The 12926-nt window shown below is 35.6% G+C and overlaps 1 long non-coding RNA gene across 1 annotated transcript in view; it reads right to left on the bottom strand.

Annotated features, from left to right (window-relative positions):
- Positions 1–956: 956 nt before the first annotated feature.
- The window catches only part of LOC112988795 (uncharacterized), a 47818-nt gene continuing 35848 nt past the window's right edge, over positions 957–12926 (bottom strand). The window contains exons 7-9 of the long non-coding RNA XR_010391443.1: positions 3934–4022; positions 1550–1662; positions 957–1404 (exon numbers count right to left, since the gene is read on the bottom strand). This is a non-coding gene — a long non-coding RNA (uncharacterized LOC112988795). The remainder of the gene's footprint in view (positions 1405–1549; positions 1663–3933; positions 4023–12926) is intronic.

A 12926-nucleotide genomic window follows, 5' to 3' on the forward strand; every position in this document is an offset into this window, starting at 1 on the left:
TTAAATTATTGGTAATTTATGCCCTTTAAGATTTGGGAAGACTCAGAACAATGGGAGATTCATAAAGTTATGAAAAAGTATTAGCTGTCAATAACATTGCACTTAACAGTCAAAAAATCAAGCTTTTTTTTTTTGCTTCATCACAACCCTTCCAGAGAATTTTTCAGACATGAACCATCTCTATTAAAATGGAAAAAAATGTAACTGAAACCTGGCAAATCTTCAGATAGTGACATGTTCATTATTACCGCACAAAAAAAAAATTAATGAACTATTTTCTGTTTCTTTCATTAATACTGTGTTGTAGCTACAACCTTTCTGCTACAGCAGCTAAAACAGCTAATATAATAGAGATGTAAAGACCTGAAAGCCTGAGCTCAGCACTTTTGCTTGCATGTATGATGCACACAAATATACTGTGTGTAAGAAAAAGAATGTCTTATTGCATAACATTCTTAATTGCATCTCTCCCTGCAGGACTCCATTGGAAACACTGCATGTTGTACCTTTATAAAAAATATTATGCAGAAAGAGTTTAGAAAAGGAGAGCTAGCGAACAAATAAACATTGCACATACAGATATAATGCATTATGTACTTAATAACCTAAACTTTTCAGTAGACAGTCAAGATTTTTAGTAAACCTAAACAGACATTGACTCCATATGCTTTTATGTAGTATGATCTTTACATGTTCTTATAAAGAAAATAAGCTATTAGCCCTAATTACAGATACTGTTTCCATGCTCATAAATATTGTATCAAAAATATTATCATTATTGTATCAAAATATTATTTCAGCTAAACATACATATTTAGACTTCACTGCTTTCCAGATTTGAAGTTATTTAGAAGTTGGAGAAGAGGTAAGTTTTCTAAACTGGGACTCCAGGGAAACCGGGTGAGTTTGTTCTCTTAAAGTGTATTATGTGCTTTCTGGAGTAACAAAAGCACATAACGTGTGAAGGGCACATTCCTGAATGGTTTTCCAAGACTACTGTGTGTACATAGTCTCTTATTCTGACAGTTCTCCTAACAGCAATCTATACATATGTTTAGAAAGAGAAAAATTTGATCCAAAAACCCTTCTGACTTCTGCAGATAAAGTGAATCCTTGCGATTTGGGTGCAAAACCACAAAGGGAAAAAACATTTCTGTCCTCTAGTAATTACTAGAAGAACCATGAGGGTATCCTTTAATTTCCGTGACAGCAATCCGGGACAAGTCATTGTTGTTAAATGCTTACAGGATTACCTAATAGTTTTTCCGCCATCATTTTCTTCTTCGTTATCCTTGAAACAGCCTGGGGTTACCCAAACAGTAGATTTGGAGTGGTCCCACGGTACATTGTGAATCTATGTGATAAAACAGTTCCTTCCAGTATCAATCCCATTGGAAACTCCAGCTTGGACAGAGGGGAAAGCAAAGGAGGAGGCAAAGAAGGAAGAAGGGAATAGAATGCAGATGCTGATGGTTTGATTTGTATTGATTCTCCTGGATTTTCAACTGACATGCAGTGGAAGCACTCCCACTGTACTATTTCCACTCACCTATCTACTGTCCTTAATATGAGATATTTTTCCAGGATCTCAGACACAGCTTGTAAAAACATCTGATGTCATCTCGGCCAATGCCGAAAAAGACACATTCTCGTAGTGTTGATCTAGAAAAAAAACATGTCAATTGTTAAGAATTTTATGAAATCATTAGCCTTGCAAGGTAAAGTCTCTGTATCTTCCTAGACAAAATATAAATTAATTAATATCAGTGGCAGTCTTACATGAATAAAGTTATTAGGAGATCATTAGTACAAAGCTGTCCACTGACTGATGAACACTACCAGCTGGAGGCCGGAAGGAAACTAAAGAAGGGGAAAGTTAAAAGCAGTAAATATAAAAAGAAGGAAATACCAGATTTACTTGAAATCATATATCTATCTGGATTATTATTTAATATTGCAGTCAGTCCCCGATACATGTGGATATTTTGACTGCATATCAAGGCTGCCAACATTTACGTTAGTGATTCACTTAGACCTCTGTACTCCGTTAGTTCAATTCTTAGCATACAACTGGAACCCTAAGTATTGTTCTGGTCTGCCTGTGAGCATCACATCGCATAGCCAGAACAGGTGTGCTTTACTGTAGTTACTATTTCCTCTACTCCTGCACTGTGTAAACCCAAAAAAGGATCTGTATCTGCAACTGTTGAACTTCTTTTTATTGTGTCAAATTCTGTATATTTACATATACCTTTTATTTTTATATATAAAATGTACACACAAATACACACATATATATGGTACATATAGCATGTGCAATATATACAGTTTGTTTCCCCTTTTTGCCGCACAACACTCAAATGTGATGGCACAGAGAGACAGCTATTGTGCAACAGCCTGCAGTAAGGCCATTCTTAAATTTGGCAGCAGTACAGGAAAAGATATGAATGAACCTATATGGATGTTCAGGGAGCCCTACATGGAGAAACATGCTATCTCCTAAACATCATATTTGCCTGAAAAGGATTAGGTATAAAACAAAAAGAAGGGAAACTAATAAAACATCGTGAGAAACTACAGTACTTTCAAAAGATGTCTGCTAAATACACATTACAACAGCTCCAGTATGCTACACTTCTGCATATATCTTTTTTTGAGATACATTTCGTATCCCTGTAATCAACTTTTTTACATTATCAGTTAGCCTCCATTTGCACCAAATTTCTTTCAGCATCACACAATTAATTTCTGGTTACAAACTCTCTGCTGGTTCCACCATCCCACCCCACCTCCTAGGCCCACCATCTTCCTCCTCCAACATTTTGAAAAATTACTGGTTTTTGCCCAGATGCCTCCCCTCTACCCCCACCACCCACAATTTCAGTTATGCGTGCTTTCCTTACATAACCATGAAACTCTCCTACCAAGAAAGTTCAGCAAACTTGCTTCCTATCTGCCATCAGTGACACTCCTGATCAGCTGCTGAAGAGCACCAGCCTCACTCTTGCACACTGTGTAGCAATCGTGATACTGAGCGAACAGTCCACAAAAACACAGCTTTCAACGGACACAGTAATTGAGCAAAACAAGTCCATTCTGAAAATTACTAATACTGTCACAGGGGGATTAATTTCCTTTTGATGTTCTTCTGCCAGGATCTCTACTTTAATTCACTGATGTCACAGAACAAATTAGTGCAGTACATAGCCAAACAGTATGATATTAAAATCGGACATTGTTCTGCCTCTGATATCAAACAATAAAGTAGCAGATGGCTTTTTTTTTATGAAGTGGCTTTCATGTCAGAGTAAAAGGCTGCAAAAACCAAAATTATCTTTTTTGCTGGAAGTTGTTCATGTTTTGTTGAATACCTAGATCAAAATCTTTGATGTATGAAGAGACTACATTATACAATAAAAGGTCAAACATTCAATGGTATACAGAAGATAAGAGATTTCATAACCTCTTATGTTTTGGCTCTTCAGCTTCAAATGGCAACAAAACATAAAGCTTGGTGAAAAAATAAACACTGAACAACTTAGGCATACACTTCTGAACAAAATATTTGCCAAACATTCAATTTCAGTAACACTGTCCTTCTATATACATAAGTTACTCGGAACACATGTTACACTTACTCTGAAAGGAATTGGTCCTTCATAATTAAAAGCAATGATATTTACACTGCCATCAAAACTGAGTTTGTAACATCAAGTAATAGCGTTCCAGTGTTCTCTATTTCTAACGTAAGCCTGAACTTGCTTCCACTGAATTCAAGAGAGATGTTACGATTTTATCATTTGTTTCAATGGGAGGTAAAAGAGATTCAGTGTCTTGCTATGATACTACCAGTATCTTAGTGACACTTACTCTACCAGTCTCTGTTCAGCATAGCTATCTTCAGAAATTAAATCAAGTTATCTGAATACCTACGCTTAGAGACAAGTTTCTTCATATATTGAGAAACAGGTCAACCCATGGCTGGTACGTTTCCTCCTAAGGTGCGTTGGTAAGGGTATATGCTGTAATAAGAAGTAAAAGACCTATTAACAAAATACTGTTGTCTATTACTACTTTTAAAAGAATGGAATACACAAAACACAAAGCATGACTGTTTGTTTCATTCTGCATGTAACAATGAAAATTACAGGTAACCAAATGCAAGTTTTATGCAGCTATTCTTGCCCACCAGCAGATGGGCAGAACATCAGATGCAGCAGAATCTCTGCATTTCACTGCAGAGTGAAGTACGTGTAACACATCTCCTATAAACCAAATGGTCAGCTCTGCAGAGCGTTGCTAAAGCTTCATCTAATGCAGTTTCCAATGGCATTGGAAAATGAATGAAATAGGGCCACTTGGATCAGAGTCCATCGGAAAGGGAAAGAAAGAGCAGACAAACTTATACACCTAGCAAAAACAGAGCAGTCAAAATCTTGAAACTAAAAAAATCCATAGAATCTCTAGAAAAGAATAATACCTCATTACTTCCTAAAAAAACACATCAGCAGGGAAGCTGCTAGTGGACTAGCTGCAGTACAAATTCTACTGAACATTAATAGGCCTTCTAACAACCTTTTGCATCACTTCATGAAAAGTTAGTGATTACTTCTGCATTAATTACAGCAACCTGTTAATACTACCCATGCCAGGTTCTACTGGCGACCAGAATTACTTCTTCCATGATTAATTCTTATCTATTGTTGTATGTATTTAATATTAACGTATCAGTCCAATTCAGATCTCTTACTATTCTTATCAGTACAGGGTCACTTGAACTACCTATGAAAGAGTTTTGTGGAGGCAGGAGGGGATTAGCCAGTTTGTATCATCTATCTTTGAGAAGATATCTGTACTTAGGGGTTTTTTCCGTCTTGTGAGCTCAGGGCCACCTCATGAACTTTTAACATTCCTACTTGCCAAGAAGTAGACATTAACATTTAGAGATTCATTTACCAGAGTGAAAACATTAAGTTAATAGCATAAAAAACAGATAATTTTAATAAGTTCTATATGTCCAAGGATTTTAGTCTTTTGTAAAATGTGTTTAACAGACTCATATAACTTTTGCTATATTCATCTCCAATTTTACCCAAAACTTTTGAAAAAAAAAATCTAGATATGAGCAAACACAGGATAAATCTTCCAAGCTATTTTATATGGTTCCTATGCTCCTTCCTCTTCCTCCCTATAAAACACCCTGGAAGTTGTACTCAATATCATTTTTAATATAAATTTAAAATATATCATATTTAATAGAGTGAAAGCTTTTTCATAAGGCTAAACTAACAATGATATCTCCAATTTTTGAAGTTAAAAGATCAGTTTCTTTTCCATCAAATGAAATGTCTAACTCGTAGAATTGTACTAATAGAAAACACACTGAATATTTACTGTAGTAGTGAAATATTTGGCTTTTCCAGCAAAATAACAAGTATTCTACTTTATTAAGAAACATATGTGGTTTGCTTAGCTTGGAAATAAAGTCAGGGAAAAAGAGTGGAAGCTTTCAAAACACAGGGAAGTGTAACTTAGTGCTGTTTTCCCATAAAGCTGCAGAATTCAGGTCCCTTTCAGCCGTTAAAAGATTGAAGAATGACTTGGAGTAGAACAATAATGTCAGAAGAACAGGGAAGTGTACACTAGACAGCCATAAGAACTTCATTTGACTTGTATTGGCAATTGATTTAAATGGAATTGCAACTACCCATCAAGGTCAAGAGTGCTTTCCTGACATCAGGGACCTCTGTGTCAACTGTAAATGTACAATGGTCATCTATTTTTTACAAATATGTTCAAATCATTATAAATCATGTTTTAGAATGATTGTTTTAATGTTCTAGGTAATGTTATTTTACAGAACAATAGTATTGCCAACTGAACAGTTTGCAAGATATTCTTTGCTATGCAAATTATACCACTAAATAATAAAATACACTTTTTCAGACACTACACAGTTTAACTGAAAGAGACAGAACACATACCTTCCTTTTCGGTATAGGAATGGTACCATTTAAGACAGAAATGTTGTGACTTCAGGACAACAAGGTCTCACAACAAGGTCTAACGTTAGCATATGTACACTAGACAAATGTAAAATTAACACTTGAACAAATCCTAAAAAGCTTACTCCAGGTCAAAACCTGTGAGATGTTCTGCAACTTCTATGATAGATTCCTCTCCCACTGAAGCCAAGGGCAACCAGCTTATTTAAATTCTGTATCCTTACAAAGAGTTTGATAAAGTTTTATAAATATCACAGAAATTAGCTTAAGAAACATCAAAGTGTGACCAACAGAAAACTACAACACAGATCACAAGAAATTAAAGACCAGGTCTATGCCTTAGTGAAATAATAGTCCAGATTTGTATTGGCTTCAGTAACCGTTGCCATGGCCCAAACAGCATTCATGTCTTATCTCCTTTTGCCTTGCGGTTTGTGATTCTACACCTACTTTTTAATCTAATAAAATATAATGCTGAAGTTATAATTTAACATTTATAATCTTGCTTATATATTTATATATTTAAATTTCTTATTTCATGAGAAATTGAAAAAGTTGCTAACTGAGGTCTCATAAAACAACTGGTCAACAATAGTAAAATATAGGTAGAGAAAAACAAATCCAAATATTATGTCTTAGTAACAAGTTAAAGCCCTACAGATCAAGTAAATAAAAATTTAAACAATCAATATAACCTTATTTTTTCTTAAATTACTCCTAAATTATTTTAATAATTACATAAATTATTTTAAATCTGTTTTTGGACTCTTTTACATATATGTAACGGTTACATGTATGTTTTCCTTCAAATCAGTTTGAACACATATAACCATATCACTAACAATATTCTTTTGCATTTAAGGTAACTACTTTTGAATGTTGTTTCTTTAAAATCATTGTTTAATAGATGCATCTTTTGACTTGTAGTCCAAACTTGTGTTAGCCCTGCTGAACAGCAATACAAGACCCACAGTGCAACCCAAATGACAGAATCACTGTGGTGTATTACAACACACTAACTGGTTTGCCAGATAGAAGTTATTTTAAAAAGTTTGTAAAAACAAATGCTTTTAACCTTTTCTTCTAGTGCCTCCTACCTTGAGTAATTAGCTAATAATAATTTAGTAACCTAATAGTAATTGACAACATCGAAATGCATAATAACCATGTCCTGAAAACTGACACAAGCAATATTATATCACCCAATATACTGGCTTTCATACAACTATTTCATTACCTGCAAGCTTCTTGGTAATGAATATGCTATTAAAAGGTTTTTTTTAATTTTCGTGTTTCTCATGTTGTAATTCTCCAATAAATTTCTCTGACTTCCAACATAAATAAGTTTCATTATTCCTCATTATTAAAAGAAACAAACACATTCTCCTCCACTGAAAGGGTGTCATATAATTAGATGACCTTCCTACATAAAATCATGAATGAAAAAGGACCTGACAACTTGCAGGAAAATATTTAATCAGACATTAGGACATTAAATATAGTTAGTCAAGACATGAGACATTATTGTACTAACAAATGCTTTCAGAAACAGTCTTTTACAATACAACAGATCAAAACAGACTTTAGTTTTACTACACCATTAGACAAGTCCCAGCTTTCCAACAATTTATCACTGATTTCTTCATTTGGTGTTTTAAACATGCTTTTAAAACATACTTGATAACTAGTAAAAATTGTATACAATGCAAATGACATTTCAGATAAGTTTTATTGACTTAATGCTCTGGTAATAAAATTATAACAATCAGTATTATTTTGATTTATTGCAAATTTTACTTTCACCTTTAATGGACTTGGCGTATGGTAGAATTGAATGTAATGCTGCTGCCACCTCAAGGTCACTATTGAAAAGTGTGATGGTTCCTTTTGGTCTACTTGTATCTAATAAACAGTGGCAAGATTCAGTAACTAAGAATGAATGGACTCCTTTGTTTTCATGCAGTTGTTCAGTGCTCATTGTGTGCAGATTCTGCATGCATATTTGCAATGAAAACATAATTTTGTGTCTGTGTGCACATGTAAGTATATACACAAGCACCTGCAGAAATGCATGCACACACACTTCTAAGGATTAGGGGGAAAAAAAAACAAAAAACCTTGACTCTTCAGGAAGTTTCAGAGTCAGACAGATCCCCTGAAGTCCTACTTTTATACAAATAAACTTGCAAACAAAAGCTTGACTTAGTAAAATTGAAAAGAGACTTCTTTATAAGGTTTGGGAGGAGAAAAAAATAAGTAAGTTAATGAAGAAAGCTAAAAGGATATATTTATTAGGTACTATGAAACACCTGCAAAGTGTTGTGTGTTTGCATTGGTGTTTAGTGACTACTGTATACGAACTGTACTACTACAAGTTCTGTAGGAGCGTAACAGAAGAATCACACTTAATGGTATGATGACAAAGATGACAGATACATGATTAGCTATAAACATTTTGCAAAATTTATTGAGACTAGGGTATGTGACTGCTTCACTGAATTTATTTGAAAAATATCTCGCACTACAAGTATGATCTACTGCCTAAAACTCATATCAAACACCTACGCCTCTGGATTAGAACATCCTACCTAATCCCACTTCACAAAAAACAGACTGAAGTTCAAAAAATAAAAGTCTGCAGGACAAAATCAACATATGGAACGTACAGAAAGTTTCCATGGCTAGGCAGACTATCTCACGGGAGGACAGATGATTGGTCCGGGATTCCCTTTAATGATATGAAAACTTCATTAAAAAAACAGCTTTCTTTTTCTATTAATACCATGCCCCTATACCTACGGTTGTAGTAAGGATTTATGTTTTAGAATGTTGTGGATCTGACACATTACTTCTTTTGCTGTCAAGAAAGGGGTTCTTCTTGGTTCGGGGGATAGGGCTCCCCACCCCAAAACTGGAAGAGCTGGCTGTAAAAAATGGAAAAGGTTTTGTCTGCCTTGTCTCCAGATACTATTCTGAAGGCACTCTTGGGCTCAATATGTAAGACTTTAAAATGTAGTCATTAGTGTTTTATGAGAATGCCAAGCTTCTGTCTGCTTGACAAAATATCTAATGTGGAAAGAAAAGCCAACATTGAGCTCCCAGAACAAAAGCATAGTTGGTATCTCCTTGGTCAGCTCTGGGCTGTGGGTGAAAATTGTGGTCCCCTCTTTTCAAATCCTTTCTGGTCACCCTAGGAGATCACAAGCTGGGCTAAATTTATCAGGTAAGATAAGCAGAGCTAGATATAGGAAGCAGTGTCAGAGCTTTGTCACCAGACTTGACTCAGAGAGAAACATGTCTGATATACTGACTCAAAGAAATTTTTTACTAACCATTTGTAAAACTCTTTTGCCTGTCCTCCATATATGAATATCCAAGCCAATTACTCAGAAAAGAGAGCATGGAGCAAGCCAAATAGCTGCACATTTGGCACACTCTTTGTAAGCCCAAATATGTTGGGCTCAGAAAGAGTTACAGAAATTACCTAAGTAGAGATGTCGATAGCAGCCTCAGCAAACCAGAAGCATTAAATGAGGTATGAGGGCAAGATTATGCATTTAATTCTCAACATGAATCCTCGACTTATATTCATACAGAAAGATACATGTTGGCACTTTCTAAAGTAAGTGCCTTTGAGAAAAAGTTACTGCAAAAAACAAGCTATAAAACTCTACAGCAAGCTTCCTGAAGCTGCTAGTAATTTCAAAGAGTAGCTGACAAGCTTAAAATGCATATATGTGTGCACACGTACACTTATAAAGACCAAATTCAGAGGCAAATCTAACAAAGCTAAAGTTCAGATGACCTTGTCGCTGCTGTACCTATCCTTTTCAACATGCACACTGCATCAGTTTACAATTAGTGAGAATGACTTACATTCTGTCTGCTTCATATCCACTCATTTACATGTACCTCACAAATACATAGCCACCTATGAAACATCTGCAAAAGGAAATTCAGGCCCATGAGCCAAAAAGAAACCATGGGACATCCTGAACTGGTACACAGACTCAATAGTTGGGGATTTAGATCACTCCAACAGGCTAGTACAGAATACCTTATATTCAGCTGAGTGACACAAGCCTGGCAGCATTCAGATTAATCTTTAATTATTGGAGGTTGATTGACACAGATGCTTTAAAACTATGTCCATGTATTGCACTTAAAAGAGCCATTCTCTCTAGTGGGAAGAACTGAATACCGCTGCAGCTTTTAACTTTTTTCCTCTTAGTTTTTAATTTCCTTCTCACTGCATACACCTTTTTTCTCTACATGTTATATGTAAGACCAGCTGTAATGAAAATGTTGATCAATGAATTCCTGAAGTACTTTTTTCAATGTATAAGCACCCCTCTTCAATTTATAAAATCTTAGAGCACCACACAACTTGGCCTAATAACAGCTGAAACCAGCTGTTTTTCATAGAAACCGTATAATCACCAATGGGGAGGTGTGCTGTTTCTCAGATGGACTCTGGGACTGTTCGACCCATACAGATAAGAGTCACAATTAAACACAAAAAGTAATCCTTGCCCTCTAATCTTCAGCTCTAACATATCAGAGCCCTAGCCACACCAATCTCTGAGGTTTTATCCTGAATAGTGATAATGACATAACGAGGATCTTGTGCTCTCCCAAAATGTTTTCCCAAAACCTGTGATGAATTTGATAGTTAGGCCTCGGTGTGCAAAATTCTCAAGGTTAGGCACTTGGCTGCCGTCTTTGATTGTCCGGCGATATGGACGGATTCTAACTATCATTTTATTTCTTTCTCAGATATTTTGCCTGTCAGACACAAGATGATATAGTATTTTTTGAACTGGTCAAAAGCACTTGCTATTATTTCATTCAAATTTTACAGTTTCCATGCTGAGCAGGAAACTTTAAAACCTTCATTCTGGCCTACACTGATAATAGATACTGAAGTTGTCATCATTATACCAGCGTCTTTTACTTGCCTGGATATGTGAATTTTTAGTACTAGTTCATCCTTAGGGAACTAACATGTAAGAGATACTCTGGAATTCTTTCTTGCACCAGAAATTAGTGCATTTTAGTCTATGATGACTGACTCAACAAGGAGGAAAAATAATGCTTTTTAAATACAACTAAAAAAAATGAAATCAATTACAGGAATATTAGCTAAATATAGAACTCCAGGGAGTATAATTCTTTTTAGGGGATCTCCTTTTACACATGAAATACTACGTAAGGTAGAATCTGATCTCAGACTTACTGCAGCTTATCATTCACCAGCGAACTCTCCTGAACCTGTAAAACACACACTGAAGACAGTCACTGGGGCATATACGAATGGCAAATGTAACAACTGGGATCAGTACGAACCAGCTATAATGCAACCCTTTACATACAGCTAATTTCTTAAAAATGTGAAGGACACTTCTGTATTTTCACTGACTGTAACAAGAAAAAAGAGTGGTACTTTGTTACCATTCTTGTAGGAGTCTTGTGTACGACTCCCCTTACTACAAGCACTAGTAATATATCACATTCTACTCTCCCTTAATTGGATTACTTACTTAAGAAAACATTGCTCAGAGTAAGAGCTGGCAAAAACTTCAATAGCTAGGCAAACTAATAAAAAGAGAAAATAATCTTGGAATTTAGATATAGTACATTGTGTGGCAAGTCTCCATGAACTTCCTTGGTATTTTCTGTATTGCTAAACAATTTTTGTCACTGTTCTAAGCAAAGCTTCCCCACAGCCAATTCCACAATAAAAAACAATCCAGATTTTCCTCGTGATTTTCACTAGTATAACACAGATCTGTCCTGAGTACACGTACACAGACCACACTCCCTTTAAGTTAATACAAGCATAAGGAAAACCGGAGATTTATCTAAGAGCCAGGGAGAAACGAATTGGTCTTCTGAGGACAATCAAAAAATTCCCGTTAAGAGTCACCCCTACTAATTAATCATTTCAAAAAAAAAAAAAAAAAAGGAAAAAGTCGGCAGTAAAGTCCAGCTGTCACCTATCAGTGGGTAGTACTATTTCCACCACTGTAGAGGAACTTTAACCTGGTGAAAGGACAAGCCAAATGGAAAGCTAGATTCTGCTGACTCCACACTTGCACTGCCCTAACTCAGTGTAGGAGACTCAAAAACTGTAGCTCATCCCCTAACAACTTCTCCTGCTGTATCCATCTGACTTCAGAGGATCCAATGCTCTCAATTCTATATTTTGCCTCAAAATATGAATTACACAGAATATGGCATGGTTTGGTTATTTTTTAAATGTACATGTTCAAAGGTAGGGGAACATCGATGTTTGAAGCATTTTTTCAAGTCCAAATGTATTCTACTAGCTCCATCAGTCACCATCACAAAACCCCTCCTTTCCAATACAGGAACAGGAGACAAAAGCGTTATATTCCTGTACTTTTTCATATATGTCCAAAATATAGATTAGCAGAATTGTTACTTATTTTTGAAGAATTATATAAAGCTTTCTCTCATTTCTCTTTCTCCCTCCAGTCCCATTCATACTCAAATACTGCTCAGATTTATCCTCTTCTGCTTCACGCTCACTGCAGACCTTCCAATGAGACAGACATGTCCACTGTGATGCTTTGACCAAGTCTGTAACAAAATTATCCACTAGCATACTAACATCACTTAGGGATGTGATTTTGGGTGACTGTTTTATGTAAGATTTAATATCGAATGCCATTATAATTATGTTTTGCCAGTTTCAGTGGTGGAAATTATTTTTCACGTACTTCACAGATGAAACCAGCAGACACGACAGTTGTAAAAAGAGCTGCTGTGGCAGGGTAATTTCTGTGTTGAAAAGTTCTGTTGGTATACCTGTATCAACAAAACCTTGAGTGTAGAGAACACTTCAGTATCTTCAGTACCTTAATTTAAGATCAACTGTTGCTTTCCACAGTCTCTCAG

The sequence above is a fragment of the Dromaius novaehollandiae genome, chromosome 13 (genome assembly GCF_036370855.1).
Source record: "Dromaius novaehollandiae isolate bDroNov1 chromosome 13, bDroNov1.hap1, whole genome shotgun sequence".
In the NCBI taxonomy this organism is placed as follows: Eukaryota; Metazoa; Chordata; class Aves; order Casuariiformes; family Dromaiidae; genus Dromaius; species Dromaius novaehollandiae.